This window comes from Ranitomeya variabilis, chromosome 1, assembly GCF_051348905.1.
Source record: "Ranitomeya variabilis isolate aRanVar5 chromosome 1, aRanVar5.hap1, whole genome shotgun sequence".
Taxonomy (NCBI): Eukaryota; Metazoa; Chordata; class Amphibia; order Anura; family Dendrobatidae; genus Ranitomeya; species Ranitomeya variabilis.
Window position 1 is genome coordinate 250065473 of NC_135232.1, and position 25306 is coordinate 250090778.

Here is a 25306-nt window from a genome sequence, read left to right on the forward strand (position 1 = left end):
CCCAATCCCTTATACAATACTTTTCTCATGCTGCACCAGTTATCTGGAATGCACTACCCCAAAGAATCAGGATAATTCCCAGCAACCATAGTTATCCACTAGTCCTTTTCATGATTTCCCCACATGCTTCTTAGTCTTTTGTATCAGTACATTTACTGGTACTGGCTGGTGACTGGCACTATGATAGTCCTTCCTGATTTTCTATGCTATATCATGTGATATGATAGCTGTAAAGCACTATGGGGAAGCCCGCCCAAAGTCATGTGATCATGTGTAGGACTGATACAATCTTCTGGAATGTATAAATGTTGAATGCCATTTTAGGTGTTTTGCAAGAAGTAATATGCAAATTGTTTGAATTTGCTGAGTTTGGCGATTTTCTAAAATTAGACACAAATTTAATTCTCATGGAATGTATTCACTCATCTGAAATCACAATATATAATACAACATATCATAACGTATTATATACAAGTACACTATAACATATGGTTCCAAATGTGCTATACCTTTGTAATATAGCTTGTATTTAGGCAATGCAAGCAGTAGGGGTTGGGACGATTGTTCAAGGAAAAAAAAACAGTTTCTAACTAATCAAAGAGCAATTAGTTTGTAAAGAGAAATTTTGTCAATCGTAGATCATAATTTTAAGAAACTGGTTTTTTATATACATTTTTGGTTAACACTACAGTACATTAGTATATACAGTGCTTCATGAATACTGTATGCGTTTCATTGTATGCACTGTGTACCAGTATGGAGCTCCATAGTCCTATACATGACATGCCAATACATTTCACTTTATGGGTATACATAAACCCTTCAAAATAAACTGTCACTAACAGGCTAATCACATAGAAAGCTATTCAACAGCAATTGGTCAAGAACAATAAGTCACTGACAGGGCTGAGTTGTAAAAGCCATTTGATGGACAGCTTGGAGAACACAAATCCAATCGACTGATTGAAGTATTTAAAAAAAATGAAATAGTTATGATCTCACAGCCTAGTAAGAGAGGCAACTGAACATTTACAGAAACGCCTACAAATCTGTAGGATTTGACCATTTGGGTATTCACATTTACAGAATACATCAAGAGAACCAGTTTGCCTTTCATTCTCGTAAATTTGTTGACTCTCATACCTGGCAAAAATCTCCTAATGGAAACCTAACCCCTTAGTGACCGGGTCAATTTTTTAAAATCTGACCAGTGTTGCTTTACATAGTAATAACTCTGGAATACTTCAACAAATCCCAGTAATTTTGAGACTGTTTTTTCATGGCACATTATAGTTTATGATAATGGTAAATTTAGGTTTACCGTATATACTCGAGTATAAGCCGACCCGAGTATAAGCCGACCCCCCTAATTTTGCCACAAAAAACTGGGAAAACTTATTGACTCGAGTATAAGCCTAGGGTGGAAAATGCAGCAGCTACCGGTGAATTTCAAAAATAAAAATAGATGCTCTATACCGTTCATTATGGCCCCATAGCTGTGCCATACAGTGCTCTGCACCATTATTGCCCCATAGCTGTGCCATACAGTGCTCTGCACCATTATTGCCCCATAGCTGTGCCATACAGTGCTCTGCACCATTATTGCCCCATAGCTGTGCCATAGTGCTCTGCACCATTATTGCCCCATAGCTGTGCCATACAGTGCTCTGCACCATTATTGCCCCATAGCTGTGCCATATAGTGCTCTGCACCATTATTGCCCCATAGCTGTGCCATACAGTGCTCTGCACCATTATTGCCCCATAGCTGTGCCATATAGTGCTCTGCACCATTATTGCCCCATAGCTGTGCCATATAGTGCTCTGCACCATTATTGCCCCATAGCTGTGCCATACAGTGCTCTGCACCATTATTGCCCCATAGCTGTGCCATACAGTGCTCTGCACCATTATTGCCCCATAGCTGTGCCATACAGTGCTCTGCACCATTATTGTCCCATAGCTGTGCCATATAGTGCTCTGCACCATTATTGCCCCATAGCTGTGCCATATAGTGCTCTGCACCATTATTGCCCCATAGCTGTGCCATACAGTGCTCTGCATCATTATTGCCCCATAGCTGTGCCATATAGTGCTCTGCACCATTATTGCCCCATAGCTGTGCCATACAGTGCTCTGCACCATTATTGCCCCATAGCTGTGCCATATAGTGCTCTGCACCGTTGCCCCATAGCTGTGCCATATAGTGCTCTGCACCGTTGCCCCATAGCTGTGCCATATAGTGCTCTGCACCGTTGCCCCATAGCTGTGCCATATAGTGCTCTGCACCGTTGCCCCATAGCTCTGCACCGTCCATTATTGCCCCATAGCTGCGCTGCTGCTGCTGCAATAAAAATAATAAACCACATACTCACCTCTCTTGCTTGCAGCTCCTCGGCGCCATCTTCCCGGCGTCTCTCCGCACTGACTGATCAGGCAGAGGGCGGCGCGCACACTATATGCGTCATCGCACCCTCTGACCTGAACAGTCAGTGCGGAGAGACGCCGGGAAGATGGAGACAGCGCCCGGCGTGTGGAACGAGGACAGGTGAATATGACACACTTACCTGCTCCCGGCGTCCCGCTCCTTCCCCCGGACAGCTGGTCTTCGGTGCCGCAGCCTCTTCCTCTATCAGCGGTCACCGGCACCGCTGATTAGAGAAATGAATTATGCGGCTCCGCCCCTATGGGAGGTGGAGCCGCCTATTCATTTCTCTAATGAGCGGTCCCACGTGACCGCTCAGGGGAAGAGGCTGCGGCACCGAAGACAGTGTGACAGGCAGGGGGAGCGACAGGAACGCCGGGACTAGGTAAGTATGCCTCAGCGCCCTCTCCCCCTCACCCGCCGACCGTGACTCGAGTATAAGCCGAGGGGGCACTTTCAGCCCAAAAATTTGGGCTGAAAATCTCGGCTTATACTCGAGTATATACGGTATATGTTTTGTGTTTATTTATAAAAAAAAATTAAAAAAATTGTCAAAAAATGTAAAGAAAATTGCAATTTTCAAACTTTAAATGACTATCCATTTAATCCAGGTAGTAATACCACAGAGAAACATTAATAAGTATAACTTTCCTCTTGTCTGTTTTAAATCAGCACCATTTGTAAAATGCAATTTTATTTTGTTAGCATTTTAGGAGGTTTAAAAATGTATAAGTAATTTTTCATTTTTTCAAGGAAATTTACAAAAAAATTTTTTAGGGACCTATACAAGTTTGAAGTCACTTTGGAGGTCCTATATATTGGAAAAAAACCAAAAGTGATGCCATATTAAAAACAACACCCATCATCATATTGAAAACTGCTGTCAGGTAGTTTATTAACCCTTCAGGTGATTTTCGGGAATGAATGCAAAGTGGCATGATAGGAATGAAAAAGTGTATTTTTACCGCCATTAAACACAACCCAAATTACAAATCACAAAAATTCGATAAATCCCCAAAATCGGCACATTCCTTCATAAAATGGGTAGAAGAAACAATTATTTTTGATTCATCACCGGATACTATTTTTTTAATCTTCACACCAAGAAGGATAAAAATTATATTAAAAGTTTCTGCTGTTTCTTCATTCTCATTCATTTCAATATTCCTTACCTTGTGTATAGTTCAGGGGGAAAATACAGCTGTGAGTGTTCAGAAATTCACCAGTGCTGCGCTTTGTTTTTCCCAATTTCCTAGAGACCAGACCTGTTATCGGAAGGATGTAAGAATAAAAGCATGAAAGTGAACATCAGGGCTTATAGCCAGGTTGGAAGCAAATACAACACAGACAACACACGAAAAGCTAGTCCAGAGCGCTCGTTGCACAAGGGACTTCTAGGTAAAGAAAATGTCAACCAGATACAGTATAAGGTCCTTATGGTGGACTCATGTACGCAGCCCAGATTCAGCTGTTGGCTGGGGCCACCTGGGGCTGTTATGGGCAATATTTCCATTTGTTTCATTCTGAATAGATTTTTGAAGTGAGTGGATAGGAATATGTGCCAAGAGTTTTAGGACAGAATGCTGTTTTCCTAATTTAATGGGAAAGGACGAGTACCAACATTTTACATGAGTTTTATGTTCATTCATTTATTAAACCCTTTCATTTAGGAGCCAAGGACACCCAAAGAAAGCAACAGCCAGTCAGGTTTTTACTTGCCTGAAATATAGAATTACATGGTGATTATACAAATGAATGGTCGTATTTGCATGGAAATCCTGTCTGCCAAATCAATAGACATTTCTTTGACTCATGGTAGGGGGTCCTGCTCATCCTTAATAATGTCCATATAGCGTAACAGGGTATATAAACCAATGCTGTACAACAATGCGTTAAAAATGTTAATTAATTTCCTTATGAAAACATATCTGTGTACAAGCTGTTATACTCAATTGGTTTTATGTCTCACCTAGTGAGATTGATCCTCTAAGCCCCTAGTTTGGATGAAGGGATATTAAGCAGCACAGACAGGTGGTGCAGGTGCAGCAAGACAACAGGGTCATTACAAAGCGGTGTCAGATACGGAGTCCGTTTCATCAAGAATGGCGTTTTTCATGCAGGTTTTGATGAGGAGGTGTGCTGGAGTCAGACACTTTTGATTCATGAAAAGGCACACACCTATGTGGTGCGCACCTATAATGGGGAAAATAAGTATTTGATACACTGACAATTTTGCAAATTTTCCCATCTACAAAGTATGGAGACATTTGTAATTTTTATCACAGATACACTTCAACTGTGAGCGACAGAATCTAAAAATAAAAAAACAGAAAATGACATTGTATTATTTTTAAATTAAATTGCATTGTATTGCATGAATGAGTATTTGATCACCTACCAACCAGCAAGAATCCTGGCTCTCACATACCTGTTAGTTTTTCTTTAAGAAGCTCTCCAACTCTGCACTCATTTCCTGTGCTAATTCCACTTGTTTGAACTCCAACCTCTCCACCAGGGCTAAGACCAAAGAGCTGTCTAATGACACCAAGGACAAAATTATAGACCTGCACAAGGCTGGGATGTGCTACTGGACAATTGGCAAATTACTTATTGAGAAGGCAACAACTGTTGGGACAATTATTAGAAAATTAAAGAAACACAAAATGACTGTCAGTTTTCCTCCGTCTGGGGCTCCAATGCAAGATCATTCACTGTGGGTAAGTATGATTCTGAGAAATGTCAGCAGTCAGCCCAGAACTACACGGGAGAACCTGATCAAAGACATGGAGAAAGCTAGGACCACAGTCTCAAACAATACCATTAGTAAATGTAGCTTTGGCGCCCCTGCACGTTCCCTCCCTCCCCTGGCAGATACGTCGGCTTAGTCACTGCCACAGCCCCAGTCCCACACTCCCTCATCTTTCTCCTGTTGCTTCTGACCGTGATTTGCGCACGACTCGCAGGTCCCCGGGCACTGTGCTTAGGGAGCGTGCTCCTGCCCTCTTAAAGAGACAGCAAGTGCTGGCCTAAAGTGTCCCCAGCCAGTGCCTTAGCAATGTGGTTAGTCTGTTCCCAAAAAGCTTGCTAATTGTCAGGTCCCCAGTATCCACCAGTCAGTTTACCTGTCCTGTACCCACCTGCTAGTACTTGCTCTATGACCCTGTATACCTCCGTGCTCACCTTCAATTGTCTGCCTGTACAACAGCCATGCCAATCTGTATACCACCCACAGCTGCATGCACCAATCAAACCAGTCTGTATACCAGTTGTACTGCACCCGCCTTGCCAGTCTGTATAACAGCCACACCTGCCTGCACCTCACCTGCCGTGCTAGTCTGTACCAACTGTACTTGCTTGCACCTGCCCTGCCAGTCTGTATACCAGCAGTACCTCCCTACACTGGCCGTGTCTCTACGTGTGCCTGTCGTGCCTGCCGGTACATTATCAAGTCCACCAGATACCTGGCCTTTGGGGATCAGCTGCTGTGCGACTGAGGTCTGCCCTGGAGTGGCTTCTGGCATCCATTGTTAGCCAAGTCTAACCCCACCATCAGGAGTTCTAGTGAAAAGTCAGGTGTTCACCTAGTCACGCCCTTCCTGGCTCTCCTTGGATCATGGCGCAGTGCTTCCACCATCCCCATTACAGTAACACACTATGCCATCATGTATTAAAATTCTGCAGGGTATACAAGGTCCCTCTGCTCCAGCCAGCACATGTCCAGGCCCGTTTGAACTTGGCCAATATGGATGATCCAGAGAACGCATGGGAGAAGGTCATGTGGTCAGATGATACCTAAATAGAACTTTTTGGCATCAACTCCACTCGCCATTTTGGAGGAAGTGAAAGGATACTGTAAGGCAGTGACCGGAGTCATATGCGAGGGTCGCTATGTATCCCCCAGGATGTGCTTAGAAGCATATTAGATCCGCTGGAGTGCCCTGTGCTCACAGCAGGTTTGACCCAGAAATTACCCAAGTTATTTGACCCAGAAATTATTCAGGAAAACCCAGTATGGGCTTTTATTTTTTAATCGGACTGCAGGAAGGTAGTGGGGCCGGTCCGTTTCCTCCAGCCCAGATCTTATAGTGGCCCATAGCCATAGAATCTGGAGGAAAGAAAAAAAAACCCTGCAAGAGAGTTTTGGGTGTGTCAGTATTGGTCTGGGAGTCAGACCTAGCAGGAGACTTATGAGGAGCTCTTTCCGTGTGGAGCAACACGGGCCAGGCAGAGCCTGAAAAGCCTGACACCCCAGCGTACACGGTGGTGTAATACGTTCACTGCAACGGATTGTGGACTGTCGTTACTTTTCCCGGCTGCATACCGAATGACTTGCTTGCTTATTTTTCGGTTTGTGAGTATGCTATGAAATAAACAAGACTTTATTTGAACTTTATATGGGTCACTGCCTACTCACTGCACAGCAAGGACATCGCTGCATCACATTTGGTTGGAGAATGCGGAGCAGTGTGAATTAAGGCATACCCCAACACCATTTGCATGTCTGTTATTAAGCCTGCTACATTACAATTCAGGCCTACAGACAAAATGGAGGCGATCCTGAGGCAGCTGGTCCTCACACAGCAACAACAGCAACAAACTAATAACCTGTTGCTGCAGCAAATTACAGCCCTGCGTGAGGCACCTCCAGCACCGACCCTGGAACGTCGCGATGCCCGAGACAAGGTCCGCTCCGCTTTGAGGAAATTGAGTCCGGAAGATGACGTGGAAGCTTTCCTCACCATCTATGAGTGCACTGCAGAGTGGGAGAATCTGCCAGCAGCACAGTGGGCTGAAGTTGTGGCTCCGTTCCTGAGGGGTGATGCGCTAAAGGCCTACTTTGACCTCAGTCGGGAGGATGCCCAGGACTATTCCAAGCTAAAAGGTGAGATCCTTGCCCGACTGGGGGTTAATACTTATGTGAGAGCTCAACGGGTGTTTTCTTGGACTTTTGTGGAAGCCCAGCCTGCCCGGTCTCAGATTTTTGACTTACTGCAGCTTGTGAAACGGTGGCTCCAACCTGAGACTTTAACCACAAGTCAAATAGTGGAGAGGGTGGTGGTCGACCGACTGGTGAGGGCTCTGCCAGCAGCCATACAGCGTTGGGTGGGTCAAGGGGACCTGGGTACCCTAGACCAGGTTGTAGGTCTGATAGAGCGATATAAGGCCACCCAGGACTTTATACAGGACACTGCTCTGCTTCGGCTGTCACGTAAGGCTCCGTCAGCTCAGGAGTCTGAGAAAAGTCCACGACCCTCCACTGGGACAAAACCGGACCGAGTCCGTGCTGAGGGGTTGTCTCGGAAAGAGAGTGACCACAGACCTGTGTCCCCTAAACTGGCCCCAAGGTTACCTCGTGCCACAGTCATTACGTGTTGGTGATGCCAAGAACCTGGACATGTGGTTGCTAATTGCCCCCTAACAACAGAACCCATGAACTGCGGGTATACCCGTCGGGTGTCTTTGTATGCCCAGCCAGTCTGCATTGCCACTACAGACCCTGCCGGTACCGAACCTCAGCTGTGTAGAGTACTCATTAACGGGTACCAGACGGACGCTCTCTTGGACTCAGGGAGCTTGGTGACCCTGGTACACAGGTCCCTGGTTGCTGGGGACAGTCCTAATGGACGAAAGGTGGGGGTAGTGTGCATACATGGGGACCTCTGAGAGTACCCGACTGCGGAGGTCACTTTCTCCACCCCATGTGGAGAGATAAAACATGTGGTGGATGTGGTAAAGACTCTTCCGTATGGGACTGTGATCGGTAGAGACTTGCCCCTGTTCTGGTCCCTCTGGGAGAACAGAGTTAACCCTCTCAGGGTAAAAAGAAATCCAGGTGCAGAACCTGAAGATCCAGAGTCAGGGATACCTGCCATAGGGGTTGCCACCATAGGGACAGTGTGTAATCCCGATAGGTTTCCCCTAGAGGTATTGGCAAAGGAGGTGGAGGAGAATCCACCAATTCCTGAGCTGGAGGTGTCTCCTGGTAAGTTCGAGACTGCCCAGCTCCAGGATCCCACTCTGACCCGGGCAAGGGAAAGAGTAGTCGAGGTGAATGGGGTGGCCCAACAACCTGGTGCAGAAAAGGAGTTTCCCCGGATGATGATCAACCAGGAGTTACTGTACAGGGTTGATAAAATCCGGGATGAGGTGGTGGAACAACTGGTAGTGCCCCAACCGTATCGTTGGGCGGTGCTCGACATGGCTCACACTCACATGTTGGGGGGGCACTTGGGGGCCAAAAAGACATTAGAGCGCATATTACAGAGGTTTTTTTGGCCTGGTGTCTATGCTGAGGTTACAAAGTACTGTGACACATGTCCTGAGTGTCAACTAACCTCACCCACCACGAACTACCGGAGCCCATTAGTGCCTCTGCCCATCATAGAAGTACCTTTTGAGCGGATAGCGATGGATCTGGTAGGACCAATAGTAAAATCCGCCCGGGGCCACCAGCACATATTAGTAGTCGTAGACTACGCCACCCGATATCCAGAGGCGATACCGCTCCGGCACACTTCGGCTAAACTAATAGCCCGTGAACTGTTTGCCATGTTTTGTCGCCTGGGGCTTCCCAAGGAGATCCTTACAGACCAGGGAACCCCTTTTATGTCTAAAGTGACTAGGGAGCTATGTAAATTGCTCCAAATTAAACAGTTACGTACGTCAGTGTACCATCCACAAACCGATGGGTTGGTCGAGAGGTTTAATAAGACTCTCAAGGCCATGCTCAAAAAGGTGGTCGCCAAGGATGGGAAGCATTGGGATATGTTATTGCCATATTTAATGTTCGCCATACGCGAGGTACCGCAGGCGTCCACGGGGTTCTCCACATTTGAGCTATTGTATGGCAGACACCCGAGGGGACTGCTGGATGTAGCCAAAGAGATGTGGGAACAGGAGCCCACTCCACATAAAAGTGTTATCGAGTATGTGGCAAGTATGCAGGATCGGATTGCGGTCGTGCAACCCATAGTAAAGGAGCATCTGTTGGATGCCCAGGCCACTCAGAGCCGTACATATAACAAAAGGGCCACGGTCAGGACCTTTAAAGAAGGAGACCGGGTATTGGTAGTAGTACCCACCCTGTGGGTAGTAAACTCATGGCCAAGTGGCAAGGGCCTTATGAGATACGGGGGAAGGTGGGGGAAGTGAATTACAAAGTGTACCAACCCGGGAAAAGAAAACCCGAGCAGCTGTACCACGTAAACCTGCTAAAAGCCTGGAAGGACCGAGAATGTTTGGTCACACAAGCAACTACGGTCATACAATCGGAGGTCCCTCTGGCACTGGCCAAGGACACAGCCGGGTGGGAGGTAAGAGTCAATGATGCCCTCACAAAACAGCAGCGGCGGGAGGCTCGAGCTTTGGTACAGCAGAATATGGATGTATTCTCAGAGCTGCCGGGGTGAACCTCAGTGATTCAGCATGACATTGTCACTGAGCCCCGGGTAAAGGTGCGGATGAAACCGTACCGAGTGCCAGAAGCCCGAAGTCAAGCCATCGCGGCCGAGGTAAAGCAAATGCTTCAGTTGGGAGTCATTGAGGAGTCCCGAAGTGAGTGGGCTAGCCCCATTGTACTAATACCAAAACCTGATGGGTCATTACGCTTCTGTAATGACTTTAGGAAGTTAAATGAAGTGTCAAAATTTGACCTGTATCCCATGCCACGGGTGGACGAGCTAATTGAGAGACTGGGGAAGGCCCGATTTATACCCAATTTTGCTGGTAAATTGGCTTCCCTAACGGACCTGTTAAAGGGGAAGAAAACGGTGATGGTCAAGTGGAATCCTCAAGCAGAGGAAGCTTTCCAGTCTCTGAAGTCGGCGTTGTGTGGACAGCCGGTCCTCATCAGCCCCGACTTCAAGAAAACCTTTATTGTGCAAACCGATGCCTCAGAGGTAGGCTTAGGAGCGGTGCTGTCGCAAGAGGTGAACGAGGATGAGCATCCAGTCACCTATTTAAGCAGGAAACTGACCCCGGCAGAGAAAAATTATAGCGTAGTGGAGAAGGCGTGCTTGGCGATTAAATGGGCCTTGGAGTCCCTATGCTACGATTTGCTCGGGCGTCAGTTTCGGTTGGTAACGGACCATTCACCCCTTGTCTGGATGAGAAATGCAAAAGAGAGGAATGCCCGAGTCACCAGATGGTTCTTGTCCCTACAAAACTTCAGCTTCTCGGTGGAACATCGGGCTGGGAAATCACAGGGAAATGCGGATGCCCTGTCACGGGCACCATGTATGCTGACAAATGTTCAACCCCACAAGTCTGAACAGAGGGGGGGTATGTAAGGCAGTGACCGGTGTCATATGTGAGGGTCGCTATGTATCCCCCAGGATGTGCTTAGAAGCATATTAGATCCACTGGAGTGCCCTGAGCTGACAGCAGGTTTGCCTGTGAGACACAGGGAAGAATAAAAGTGAGTGTGAACTGGATCAAGTTATTTGACCCAGAAATTATTCAGGAAAACCCGGTATGGGCTTTTATTTTTGAAACGGACTGCAGGAAGGTAGTGGGGCCGGTCCGTTTCCTCCTGCCCAGATCTTATAGTGGCCCATAGCCATAGAATCTGGAGGAAAGAAAAAAAAACCCTGCAAGAGAGTTTTGGGTGTGTCAGTATTGGTCTGGGAGTCAGACCTAGCAGGAGACTTATGAGGAGCTCTTTCCGTGTGGAGCAACACGGGCCAGGCAGAGCCTGAAAAGCCTGACACCCCAGCGTACACGGTGGTGTAATACGTTCACTGCAACGGATTGTGGACTGTCGTTACTTTTCCCGGCTGCATACCGAATGACTTGTTTGCTTATTTTTCGGTTTGTGAGTATGCTATGAAATAAACAAGACTTTATTTGTACTTTATATGGGTCACTGCCTACTCACTGCACAGCAAGGACATCGCTGCATCACATTTGGTTGGAGAATGCGGAGCAGTGTGAATTAAGGCATACTCCAACACCATTTGCATGTCTGTTATTAAGCCTGCTACATTACAATTCAGGCCTACAGACAAAATGGAGGCGATCCTGAGGCAGCTGGTCCTCACACAGCAACAACAGCAACAAACTAATAACCTGTTGCTGCAGCAAATTACAGCCCTGCGTGAGGCACCTCCAGCACCGACCCCGGAACGTCGCGATGCCCGAGACAAGGTCCGCTCCGCTTTGAGGAAATTGAGTCCGGAAGATGACGTGGAAGCTTTCCTCACCATCTATGAGCGCACTGCAGAGTGGGAGAATCTGCCAGCAGCACAGTGGGCTGAAGTTGTGGCTCCGTTCCTGAGGGGTGATGCGCTAAAGGCCTACTTTGACCTCAGTCGGGAGGATGCCCAGGACTATTCCAAGCTAAAAGGTGAGATCCTTGCCCGACTGGGGGTTAATACTTATGTGAGAGCTCAACGGGTGTTTTCTTGGACTTTTGTGGAAGCCCAGCCTGCCCGGTCTCAGATTTTTGACTTACTGCAGCTTGTGAAACGGTGGCTCCAACCTGAGACTTTAACCACAAGTCAAATAGTGGAGAGGGTGGTGGTTGACCGACTGGTGAGGGCTCTGCCAGCAGCCATACAGCGTTGGGTGGGTCAAGGGGACCTGGGTACCCTAGACCAGGTTGTAGGTCTGATAGAGCGATATAAGGCCACCCAGGACTTTATACGGGACACTGCTCTGCTTCGGCTGTCACGTAAGGCTCCGTCAGCTCAGGAGTCTGAGAAAAGTCCACGACCCTCCACTGGGACAAAACCGGACCGAGTCCGTGCTGAGGGGTTGTCTCGGAAAGAGAGTGACCACAGACCTGTGTCCCCTAAACTGGCCCCAAGGTTACCTCGTGCCACAGTCATTACGTGTTGGTGATGCCAAGAACCTGGACATGTGGTTGCTAATTGCCCCCTAACAACAGAACCCATGAACTGCGGGTATACCCGTCGGGTGTCTTTGTATGCCCAGCCAGTCTGCATTGCCACTACAGACCCTGCCGGTACCGAACCTCAGCTGTGTAGAGTACTCATTAACGGGTACCAGACGGACGCTCTCTTGGACTCAGGGAGCTTGGTGACCCTGGTACATGGGTCCCTGGTTGCTGGGGACAGTCCTAATGGACGAAAGGTGGGGGTAGTGTGCATACATGGGGACCTCTGAGAGTACCCGACTGCGGAGGTCACTTTCTCCACCCCATGTGGAGAGGTAAAACATGTGGTGGATGTGGTAAAGACTCTTCCGTATGGGACTGTGATCGGTAGAGACTTGCCCCTGTTCTGGTCCCTCTGGGAGAACAGAGTTAACCCTCTCAGGGTAAAAAGAAATCCAGGTGCAGAACCTGAAGATCCAGAGTCAGGGATACCTGCCATAGGGGTTGCCACCATAGGCACAGTGTGTAATCCCGATAGGTTTCCCCTAGAGGTATTGGCAGGAGAGGTGGAGGAGAATCCACCAATTCCTGAGCTGGAGGTGTCTCCTGGTAAGTTCGGGACTGCCCAGCTCCAGGATCCCACTCTGACCCGGGCAAGGGAAAGAGTAGTCGAGGTGAATGGGGTGGCCCAACAACCTGGTGCAGAAAAGGAGTTTCCCCGGATGATGATCAACCAGGAGTTACTGTACAGGGTTGATAAAATCTGGGATGAGGTGGTGGAACAACTGGTAGTGCCCCAACCGTATCGTTGGGCGGTGCTCGACATGGCTCACACTCACATGTTGGGGGGGCACTTGGGGGCCAAAAAGACATTAGAGCGCATATTACAGAGGTTTTTTTGGCCTGGTGTCTATGCTGAGGTTACAAAGTACTGTGACACATGTCCTGAGTGTCAACTAACCTCACCCACCACGAACTACCGGAGCCCATTAGTGCCTCTGCCCATCATAGAAGTACCTTTTGAGCGGATAGCGATGGATCTGGTAGGACCAATAGTAAAATCCGCCCGGGGCCACCAGCACATATTAGTAGTTGTAGACTACGCCACCCGATATCCAGAGGCGATACCGCTCCGGCACACTTCGGCTAAACTAATAGCCCATGAACTGTTTGCCATGTTTTGTCGCCTGGGGCTTCCCAAGGAGATCCTTACAGACCAGGGAACCCCTTTTATGTCTAAAGTGACTAGGGAGCTATGTAAATTGCTCCAAATTAAACAGTTACGTACGTCAGTGTACCATCCACAAACCGATGGGTTGGTAGAGAGGTTTAATAAGACCCTCAAGGCCATGCTCAAAAAGGTGGTCGCCAAGGATGGGAAGCATTGGGATATGTTATTGCCATATTTAATGTTCGCCATACGCGAGGTACCGCAGGCGTCCACGGGGTTCTCTCCATTTGAGCTATTGTATGGCAGACACCCGAGGGGACTGCTGGATGTAGCCAAAGAGATGTGGGAACAGGAGCCCACTCCACATAAAAGTGTTATCGAGTATGTGGCAAGTATGCAGGATCGGATTGCGGTCGTGCAACCCATAGTAAAGGAGCATCTGTTGGATGCCCAGGCCACTCAGAGCTGTACATATAACAAAAGGGCCACGGTCAGGACCTTTAAAGAAGGAGACCGGGTGTTGGTAGTAGTACCCACCCTGTGGGTAGTAAACTCATGGCCAAGTGGCAAGGGCCTTATGAGATACGGGGGAAGGTGGGGGAAGTGAATTACAAAGTGTACCAACCCGGGAAAAGAAAACCCGAGCAGCTGTACCACGTAAACCTGCTAAAAGCCTGGAAGGACCGAGAATGTTTGGTCACACAAGCAACTACGGTCATACAATCGGAGGTCCCTCTGGCACTGGCCAAGGACACAGCCGGGTGGGAGGTAAGAGTCAATGATGCCCTCACAAAACAGCAGCGGCGGGAGGCTCGAGCTTTGGTACAGCAGAATATGGATGTATTCTCAGAGCTGCCGGGGCGAACCTCAGTGATTCAGCATGACATTGTCACTGAGCCCCGGGTAAAGGTGCGGATGAAACCGTACCGAGTGCCAGAAGCCCGAAGTCAAGCCATCGCGGCCAAGGTAAAGCAAATGCTTCAGTTGGGAGTCATTGAGGAGTCCCGAAGTGAGTGGGCTAGCCCCATTGTACTAATACCAAAACCTGATGGGTCATTACGCTTCTGTAATGACTTTAGGAAGTTAAATGAAGTGTCAAAATTTGACCTGTATCCCATGCCACGGGTGGACGAGCTAATTGAGAGACTGGGGAAGGCCCGATTTATACCCAATTTTGCTGGTAAATTGGCTTCCCTAACGGACCTGTTAAAGGGGAAGAAAACGGTGATGGTCAAGTGGAATCCTCAAGCAGAGGAAGCTTTCCAGTCTCTGAAGTCGGCGTTGTGTGGACAGCCGGTCCTCATCAGCCCCGACTTCAAGAAAACCTTTATTGTGCAAACCGATGCCTCAGAGGTAGGCTTAGGAGCGGTGCTGTTGCAAGAGGTGAACGAGGATGAGCATCCAGTCACCTATTTAAGCAGGAAACTGACCCCGGCAGAGAAAAATTATAGCGTAGTGGAGAAGGCGTGCTTGGCGATTAAATGGGCCTTGGAGTCCCTATGCTACTATTTGCTCGGGCGTCAGTTTCGGTTGGTAACGGACCATTCACCCCTTGTCTGGATGAGAAATGCAAAAGAGAGGAATGCCCGAGTCACCAGATGGTTCTTGTCCCTACAAAACTTCAGCTTCTCGGTGGAACATCGGGCTGGGAAATCACAGGGAAATGCGGATGCCCTGTCACGGGCACCATGTATGCTGACAAATGTTCAACCCCACAAGTCTGAACAGAGGGGGGGTATGTAAGGCAGTGACCGGTGTCATATGTGAGGGTCGCTATGTATCCCCCAGGATGTGCTTAGAAGCATATTAGATCCGCTGGAGTGCCCTGAGCTGACAGCAGGTTTGCCTGTGAGACACAGGGAAGAATAAAAGTGAGTGTGAACTGGATCAAGTTATTTGACCCAGAAATTATTCAGGAAAACCCGGTATGGGCTTTTATTTTTGAAACGGACTGCAGGAAGGTAGTGGGGCCGGTCCGTTTCCTCCAGCCCAGATCTTATAGTGGCCCATGGCCATAGATTCTGGAGGAAAGAAAAAAAAACCCTGCAAGAGAGTTTTGGGTGTGTCAGTATTGGTCTGGGAGTCAGACCTAGCAGGAGACTTATGAGGAGCTCTTTCCGTGTGGAGCAACACGGGCCAGGCAGAGCCTGAAAAGCCTGACACCCCAGCGTACACGGTGGTGTAATACATTCACTGCAACGGATTGTGGACTGTCGTTACTTTTCCCGGCTGCATACCGAATGACTTGTTTGCTTATTTTTCGGTTTGTGAGTATGCTATGAAATAAACAAGACTTTATTTGTACTTTATATGGGTCACTGCCTACTCACTGCACAGCAAGGACATCGCTGCATCAAAATACGTACAACCGCAAGAAAACCGTCCCAACTGTGACACATGATGGGGGAAACACAATACTTTGGGGTAGCTTTTCTGCAAGGGGGCAGGGTGACGGCACCATTTTGAAGGGAGGATGGATGGGTTCATGTATTTCAAGATTTTGTCCAACAACCTCCTTCCCTCAGTAAGAGTATTGAAGATGGGTCATCGCTGGGCATTCCACCATAACAATGACCCGAAACACACAGCCAGGACAACTAAGGAGTGGCTCTGTAAGAAATATTTCAAGGTCCTAGTGTGGCCTAGTCAGTCTCCAGACCTTAACCCAATAGAAAATGTTTGGAGAGAAACTCAATGTTTCCCAGCGACAGCCCCGAAACCTGAAAGATCTGGAGCAGATCTGTGTTGAGGAGTTGGCCAAAATCCCTGCTGCAGTGTGTGCAAACTTGGTCAAGAACTACAGGAAATGTCTGACCTCTGTAACTGCAAACAAAGGTTTCTGTAGCAAATATTAAATTCTGTCTTTCTATTGAATCAAATACTTATTTCATGCGGTAAAAGCAATAAAATGTAAATTAATTATGCAAAAATCATACAATGTGATTTTCTGAATTTTTTTATGATTCTGTCTCTCACAGTTGAAGTGCACCTATGATAAAAATTACAGACCTTGCCATTCTTTGTAGGTGGGAAAACTTGCAAAGTCAGCAGTGTATCAAATACTTATTTTCCCCACTGTATGTCAGTCCATTCTGAAGTAAGATATGTGGCGTAGTGGACACCGCCACTCATCATGAATTTAATGAGCAATGGTCGCCACTTCCCCATCTCACCCTAATTCCACTCACTTTACAAAAGCTGGTCGAAAATTGCATGTGAGCACCAAAAGTCGCAAAAATTAAGCACAGCCTTCAGTTGCGCCAAAATTATGAAACTTCTTAACGTTTTTTATGCCAGAAAACTGACGTGCAAGCTTTGATAAATTGAGCCTATTGTGAGCTGTAGCATCTGCAGTTGGTGCCATACTGATATAGCAGAATTGAGCAGCAGAACTGGAAGAGTGGAGACCAAATGTAGAAAGACGGAAACTGCTGAGTTTTTGTAGTGGAGACTTAAAGGGGTGTCCCATCTCCAAGATCCCATCCGAATATACTGTATAGTAGGTGCAGTAATAATATTAGCAAATATCTCCAATTAGAAATGTGCTTAGTTCTTCTGATTTGCTATGTCACTCACCCCATGTGCAGGGCATTGCAGTAGCTTAGCTATCCATGATTACGGCCACGGCCACTGATATAGTGACAGTTAGTTGATAGTGTAACCATGGATTCCTAAGCTGCTGCAATTCCCTGCACGTGGGGTAAGCAACATAGAAAAATCAGGACAACTATGCTACAGTTCTAAATGGAGGTATTTGCTAATATTATTACACCTACTACGTATTGGGATAGGATCTTGGAGATGAGAATAACCCTTTGAGGTAGCAGAGATGAAACAGCAGAGATGTTCCAGTGAAGACCAGATGTAGCAAAGCTGGAACAATGAAGTTGTTTTAGTGGAAACAAAATGTAGAAGTACTAGAATAACCATATTGTTGTAATGGAGCAAAGCAGCATCAGGAATTACAACTACCAGAATACTCATGCGGTGTCTTGAGGCCTGAGCTGGATTACATGACCTGGCAGAATGACGCTAGTGGAGCAGGGGAAGAAAGGGCACAGGCTGGACAGAAAGCATGGTACCGTACTTGACCATAGAATCACCAAAGGTAAGCAACAAACTCGGAGAAGGTGCCTAAGAATTTCATGCATAAAATAAGTTAGAAATCTTTTAGAAAAAATAAGTTTTTCAATATATATTCCAACTAGATGGTGGCCCGATTCTAACGTATCGACTATTCTAGAATATGTATGTACTTTATTTATGAAGATTTAAGAATAATGCAATCAATACACAGGAATCAGCGAAGCGTGGTTCAAATCCGGCTCCAATTCGCGGCCGGACTGCGCCTGCTGCTGATTGGTTGCTGCCGGCCGCGACCAATAAGTGAAGAGGTGTTTAAGTCCCGCGCTAATATCGCTGATTGGTCGCGGCCGGCTGGGCTCAACCAATCAGTGAAGCGTTGTTGAAATCCCGTGGCAATTCACGGTTGGACTGCAACTGTTGCTGATTGGATGTGGCTGGCCGGGCACGACCAATCACTAAACCGGTGTTTAAATTCCGCGCCAATATTGCTGATTGGTCGCGGCCTGCCGGGCGCAACCAATCAGCGAAACGTGGTTCAAATTCCACACCAATTCGCGGCTGGACTGCGCCTGTCACTGATTGGTCTTGGCCGGTCGCGACCATTCAGCGAAATGTGGTTCAAATCCCGAGCCAACTTGAAGCCGGACTGCGCCTGTTGCTGGTTGGTCACGGCCGGCTGAGCGTGACCAATCACCGTAGCGGTGTTTAAATCCCACGCCAATATCGCTGATTGGTCGCGGCCAGCCAGGCGCGACCAATCAGTGAAGCGTGGTTCAAATCCCGCGCCAGTTCACGGCCGAACTGCGCCTGTCGCTCATTGGTCATGCCCGGCCAGCCGCGACCAATCAATCAGCGAAGCGCGGTTCAAATCCTGCACCAATTCGTGGCCGGACTGCACCTGTCGCTGATTGGTCGCGCCAGCCGCCCGTGACAAATCAGCGACGCTGGATTTCCAATACAGACAAAGACAGAATTAGACCATAATATAGTAGATTCTGTGAACATAAATGCAATGTCTTTCTAACTCAGTAGAACAATGCATTGAAATGTATGAAGAGTTCACAGCAAATATGAAATAACATTTTATCTCCTGTTCCACTGACCTTATATGCTTTTCCATTTTTATATAACTAAGCCGTTATTGTATATGGTGAAGTTCAAAAAAATGCTGATGGTTTTTAAAATCTGTGTTGTTAGAGAAAGGAAACATTCTATGTTCACAAATTGAAAACATGATGTCCATATACTTTATGTACGGGAAGGCTCCGATAAAAAAGGACCTTTCACCAAATTTTACATGTTGAACTGGACACTGGATGTAATAGTGGCTGCAGAGCAGAATAAAACGGTCTTGTTTTATTTTTATTTTGACTCTCTGTTGTGGAGATATTAGCAATCAACGTATTTGGCACCTAATGAGATAACTTTAGTTAATTCCAAGTGGGTGCTTTAACATGGGTGGAGGTGGAGGGGCATGCACTTGTTCTCCCTGTATGAGTTGCTACTGATTGAGTTGCAACTCATTAGGTGGTTGCTAATATCTCTGCAACGAGGAGGTGAAATAAAAGTAAAACAAACACTTTTATTCCGCTCTGCAGCCACCATTACATCCTGTTTCTAGTTCATCATAAAAAATTTGGTGAAAGATCTTCCTTAAAGGGAGTCTGTCACCCCCTAAACACTAATCAACCATTTATATAGGTATGATACTATCTGAGTGTGGCTGAAGTGTCCGTGCAGAGTTACTGATAGAGTGCAGCGCTGCCATTCAATATATAACATTGAGTTTCGCACTATCAATCAAGATATGACAATCAGCATCTCTGTATCTCTGCATGGGCAATGCAGCCGCACTCACATAGTGCCATTACCAGCTCTCAATTCTGGCTCCTGTCTGCAGTATAATACTGAGCGCAGACACAGACTGGAGCCAATATTTAGAGATGGCAATGACACTATGTAAGCGAGGCTGCAGAGTTAAGATAATGAAGCACTGTGAATCAAAAGATGACACAGTATGCAATTTGAGGGGGCATAATTCTGCACTGAGCCTTTAGCCAAACCAACTGTGCAACAAAGCCTCCTCATTACTGAAGTTCCTTTATTCCTATAAACAGCTCTCTTAGCAAAAACTAAGAGACCACCACATCAAAACCCTGTCATGGGCAGCCCAATCTCCAGACCTGAACCCCACTAAAAACCTCTGGAATGTAATCAAGAGAATGATGGATAGTCACAAGCCATCACACAAAGAAGAACTGCGTAAATTTTTGTACCAGGAGTGGCATAAGGTCACCCAAAAGCAGTGTGAAAGACTGGTGGAAAGCATGCCAAGACGCATGAAAGCTGTGATTAAAAATCATGGGTATTCCACAAAATATTGATTTCTGAACTCTTCCTGAGATAAACATTAGTATTGCTGTTTCTAAATGATTATGAACTTGTTTTCTTTGTATTATTTGAGGTCTGAAAGCATTGGGTTTTTTTTAATTTTGACCTTTTTTCTTTTTCAGAAAAAAAATACAAAATTTATTGCTTGGAAATTCGGAGACATGTTGTCAGTAGTTTATAGAATAAATGAACAATTTACATTTTACTCAAAAATATACCTATAAAGAGAAAAATCAGACAAACTGAACATTTTGCAGTCGTCGCTTAATTTTTGCCAAGCTGTAAGTGGTTTACTTTTAAAGATTCCTTTTAAAGGGAATCTTTCAGTAGAATCAACCCTCCAAGACTTGTCTACATAGGCATGTAGGTCATAGGAAGCTGAATAAAATGCTACCTAGATATCTGCGATCTGATGTCTTTTTCCAGAGAAATTCATGTCTTTCCTAATATGTAAATGAGCAGTTAAGATCTATGGGCCGGACACAGATGTCTCTGAGAATCTGCCCTTAGAGATTATTTTAAATGAAAGGGGGAGTTACCAATGTGAAACATGTAGATCAGGAGAGCAGACTGTCAGCATTACTTGGTTCACATTAGTAACTCCTCCTTTCATTTTAAATAATTTCTGGAGGCAGATTCTCAGGGAGATCAGTGTCTGGCCCACAGATCTTAACAGCTCATTTACATATTAAGAAAAATGTGGATGTATCTGGAATAAGACATCAGATTGCAAATATAAAGGTATCATTTTATTCAACTTCCTATGAACTACATGCCCGTATAGATGGCATGGAGAGAGAGTTGGGGCTACTACGCAATAGCTTATCAAGACAGTTTTTCATCCTTTCTTTTTATCATAAATAAGAATCCTTCTGTGTACTGACTGCAAGTAGAAAATGATAAGCAATTGAAAGCATATTATAAAGTTGGACAGTTTTTCCTTGTATAATTAATAACCCATATTTACGTAAAATTAGAATTCCCTTTTTGTAAGTTAATTTTTTCATTTAATATATAATGGCACCCATATAATCACACATCGATATGTGCTCTTTGTCGGTCATGTTTCTGTTGGTGAAAATTGTACACATTTTATCAGATGTGCAGCAAAGTCACAAAAAATGTTGCCTGTGCAAACACCAATTCTAGTGCAAATTGCAATAAAATTAGATGTCTATAGTATATGCACATTATAGATTCCAAATTACAGCTGCACAACTCAGACCTCTTGTGGTTCTACCTCACTGGTCTAGGATCACCAAAACAGGTACAATATCATATATATTTATATAATTCCTTTTACATTTTATAACATTTAATAATATTCTGTTGTTTTTTACTGGCCATATGCTATATTTATCACTGTTCTGAACATTGAATGAAGGATAAAAACTCATTCACCAGAAAAAAAAAAAAAGAGTTTTATTTCGAAAGGATGCGCTAATCGTGTCCTTTAATGAATAAAAAAATATATCTTTAAAAGAGATACATTCATCTAAGAAGGAACATTGCTCCTTTAATCTTCTTGGATTTTGTTGAATACATGAAATGTGCGGCACGTCTGAAGGTGAACAGGGAGTTAAAGCAACAAAGAGAGTAATTATATGAAGAGAATTTCAGGTTAATTGAACTTATAGATATTCATTTATTATGTTTTATGGTGAACTCATAAAAGGGTTCAAAGCTTTATGTGACTGCCAATTGTAATATATAGGAAGGCTGCACGCACATAGCTAAAGCTTAGTATCAAACTTTGCCTCTTTTGTGCATAATGTACGAATTACCATAATAAAAAGAAAATTAGATGCCGCATCTTATTATCCTCAAACAGACATGTTAAAGAGATATTTTTGGAAAGGCAAAGGTATGGGCAATTATAAAGCGAGCATTCTATAAACTTCAGAAAAGGAAACATGAATAGTGTATAAAAGGCAACATTTATAATATGACAAAGCTCCAGAACAGCTATATTTACTATACAAGAATGCTGGTGTGGGGCTGTGTTCATTTATTTTTGCAGTGTTAGGATTTTTTCAGACTGAATTTGTAGTGTACTGTCAACATATGTGCAGGGAAAGCCCCATGAGACATCTACTGAAAGTGTTCTGAAAGACAAATGCACTACCAATGCCAAATGAGAGTTATTTTTGCATCCACCAGGCTACTGTATGTTGATATACCTATTGTTTTAGTCATTTTCTAAAGTGAAGTCAAACAGCGCATGAAGATGTATCTGTAACTTTGGTTTATGGATGATGGACCCAACAAAATGACACGACGCTGCATCTGCCAAAGGCGTCCATTGTTGTTATATTTTAGGAACATTTCACATCTAGAGATGAGCAAACCTGAACTTAAAAGTTTGGACTTCTCCAAGAATTCCGTTGCAAAGTTCAGAGTTGCAGGGGAAGTCTGTTGCAGAGAGAGAGAATTTTTTCCAGATCCAAAGTTTGGGTCCCCATTGTTTTCAATGGGTTTTGGGTTCTGGTAGAAGTTCGGGTACAGCTTTGTCACCCGAACCGAACTTTGGACTGAAGTTCAAGTCAGATACCAGAACCTGAACTTCCATGGATCCGCTCATCCCTATTCAAGTTATTCCAGACATATACACTAAACACTTAACTAATCAGAGAGTCTTAACTAGATCAGGGTTGCTAAACTCATGTTTTCGGTCCTAATACCATGGGATCAACAGGTAAAGCAGCCGTTATTGGCCAAGCAAGTAGTAAAGTCTGTGTCCACTCAGGGATGAAGTGCAGTTAGTGATGACTAAGAAGGATGAAATGGGAAGGTGCAAAACTAAATGAAATAAAAAACACTGCTGGATCCAATTCATCACTTGCGGGGTTTTTTTAAGTCACTATATTTTTACTCTTTGAGTGTTTGAGGAGGTTTTTTGCTCAAAATTCATCAAAATGGAGAATGCACTTGGCAAATGAATTTTGCCAAAAATAGTCTATTTTTCTGACTTTAAGATTTTGTGCACCTTTTTAGAGCAAAAACTCACAAAAATTGCTGGTGTACATAAAATCACTCCATTGGTAAACTGGAGCACACCTGTGAAAAATTTTGTCAATTTTTTTGAAATTATAAATCAGACAAAAGTATCTGGTAACCCAACCCATAGTGGTGAACTAACAAAAAAAACAGACAAACTCATAAAAAAATAGACATAAAAAATGGCATGTTGAAAACGTACCGTAGCTGTAGAGAAAGACATGGACTGCACTTCCCAAACTTATACATTGATCTAGTGCAAAACTAAATACGAGTTTTTTCAAATTAAAAGCAAAGGCACAGATAAAAGGAATTAAAATTCCTCCCAAGACTCAGGAATTAGCACTGCAAAAAAGGGCAGCAGTATTAACCTACCAGGTAACAGAACTAATGCAGCAAACCCATATAATAAAGATGGAAGCAACACATAGGTACATAATACTGATGAGACAACCACTCACAGCCTATCAATTCATGGAGGGGGTGATTGCTTAATATTAAAATTGCACACAAAAAAGGCTTGAACAGTCACACACATGTAGTGGACAGTGTCTGGCTTACAGCCTCTTAGTCACGCTCATACTATTCTAATATTCAAATATTGCATTGGCTGACTTTTTTTTTACAAGAGGTTCTTAGTAATCAGACTGTATGAAGTCCACTGCCATATCATGGTAAACCTCTTAGTGGGTCCCTGGCCTTAAAGGAACAGCACCATGAACCCACCATCGCTGATGCAATGGAGCACCAGCAAGTAGAGTGAGCTGCCGACCTTCAGATATTGAGTCCAGTTACACTCTATAACAGGATGCTGGCCAAAGTCTCTCTCCTCTTACTGATGAGAAACATTTTAAAGGGTCAAACCTGTGTCAGCTACTGATGAGAGGCTGAAAGGTAAATCAGCGCACAGCATCAGCTTAATGAAGGACTCAGCTATTAGAGCCCGAAACATTACTTTATTGATTATGTTTGGTGCTTAAAGGATTTCACTCTCACATTGAATAAATTAATGTTATACTTTATTGGATGAAATTGAATAACCATATCTCTTGACAGGAAAGATATTTATGACAACATGCTGGTGTGATGTTCTGGTACCATCCGTAAGTCAGAGTTTGCTATTACAGGGAATCTGTAAGTCAGCTTTTTGCTACTTCATCTGAGAGCAGCCTGATGTAAGTAAAGAGAAGCTGAATCCAATGATGTATCGCTTAGATTAGTGGGTGCAGCTGTTCTGACACAATCAGAGCTTTTAGATTTAGCAATGCAGCTGAGCTGAGAAAGCTAATCCCGCCCACACCAGGCTCTCTGTATACAATGTCCATAGACAGTGAGGTGATTATCACAGAAGGGGCGGAGTCAGACTTGTAATCATTTGGCCAGCTGCTTACAGCAATGTTAATCACAAGGTGATTAAAGCTTCAGTCCACGTAAACATTACATCGCTGATTTCAGTGTTTTAACCCCTACCTCATGCTGTTCTCAGATTAAATAACAAAAATCTGCTGACTGATTCCCTTTAAAGAGTGGGGAAGGAAATTCCCCTTACCAAGTCTATTACCTTTGATCATACTCTCCATACTCCTCATGTTGCTTCACACCCAACTTAAGCCTTGCGCTAATTCTAATAGGACAGAATGTGAAAGGCTTTATGGGGTTTTTTTTAGCCAAACTGACGTACCCAGATAGTTGTAGTGAGTACTGTTTCTGAGAAAAAATACACTGTGTCAGTGATGTGCTGAATACAAGATAACAAATACTGGCAAATTCTGGAGATAAAAGTTTATCTATGTTAAATTGTACACACAGCTCTGGCAAAAATTAAGAGACCACCACATCAAAACCCTGTCATGGGCAGCCCAATCTCCAGACCTGGACCCCGTTGAAAACCTCTAGAATGTAATCAAGAGTAAGATGGATAGTCACAAGCCATCAAACAAAGAAGAACTGCTTAAATTATTGTCCAGAATCAGTGTGAAAGACTGGTGGAAAGCATGCCAAGACGCATGAAAGCTGTGATTAAAAATCATGGTTATTCCACAAAATATTGATTTCTGAATTCTTCCTGAGTTAAAACATTAGTATTGTTGTTTCTAAATGATTATGAACTTGTTTTCTTTGCACTATTTAAGGTCTGAAAGCACTGTTTGTTTTTTTTAATTTTGACCATTTTTCTTTTTCAGAAAAAAAACCCAAAATTTATTGCTTGGAAATTTCGGAGACATGTTGTCAGAAGCTTATAGAATAAAAGAACAATTTACATTTTACTCAAAAATATACCTATATAGAGAAAAATCAGACATACTGAACATTTTGCAGTGGTCTCTTAATTTTTGCCAGAGCTGTAGATAGCGAGGATGTGATACAAAGGATCTAATAAACCAACACAGATAATCAGGGTT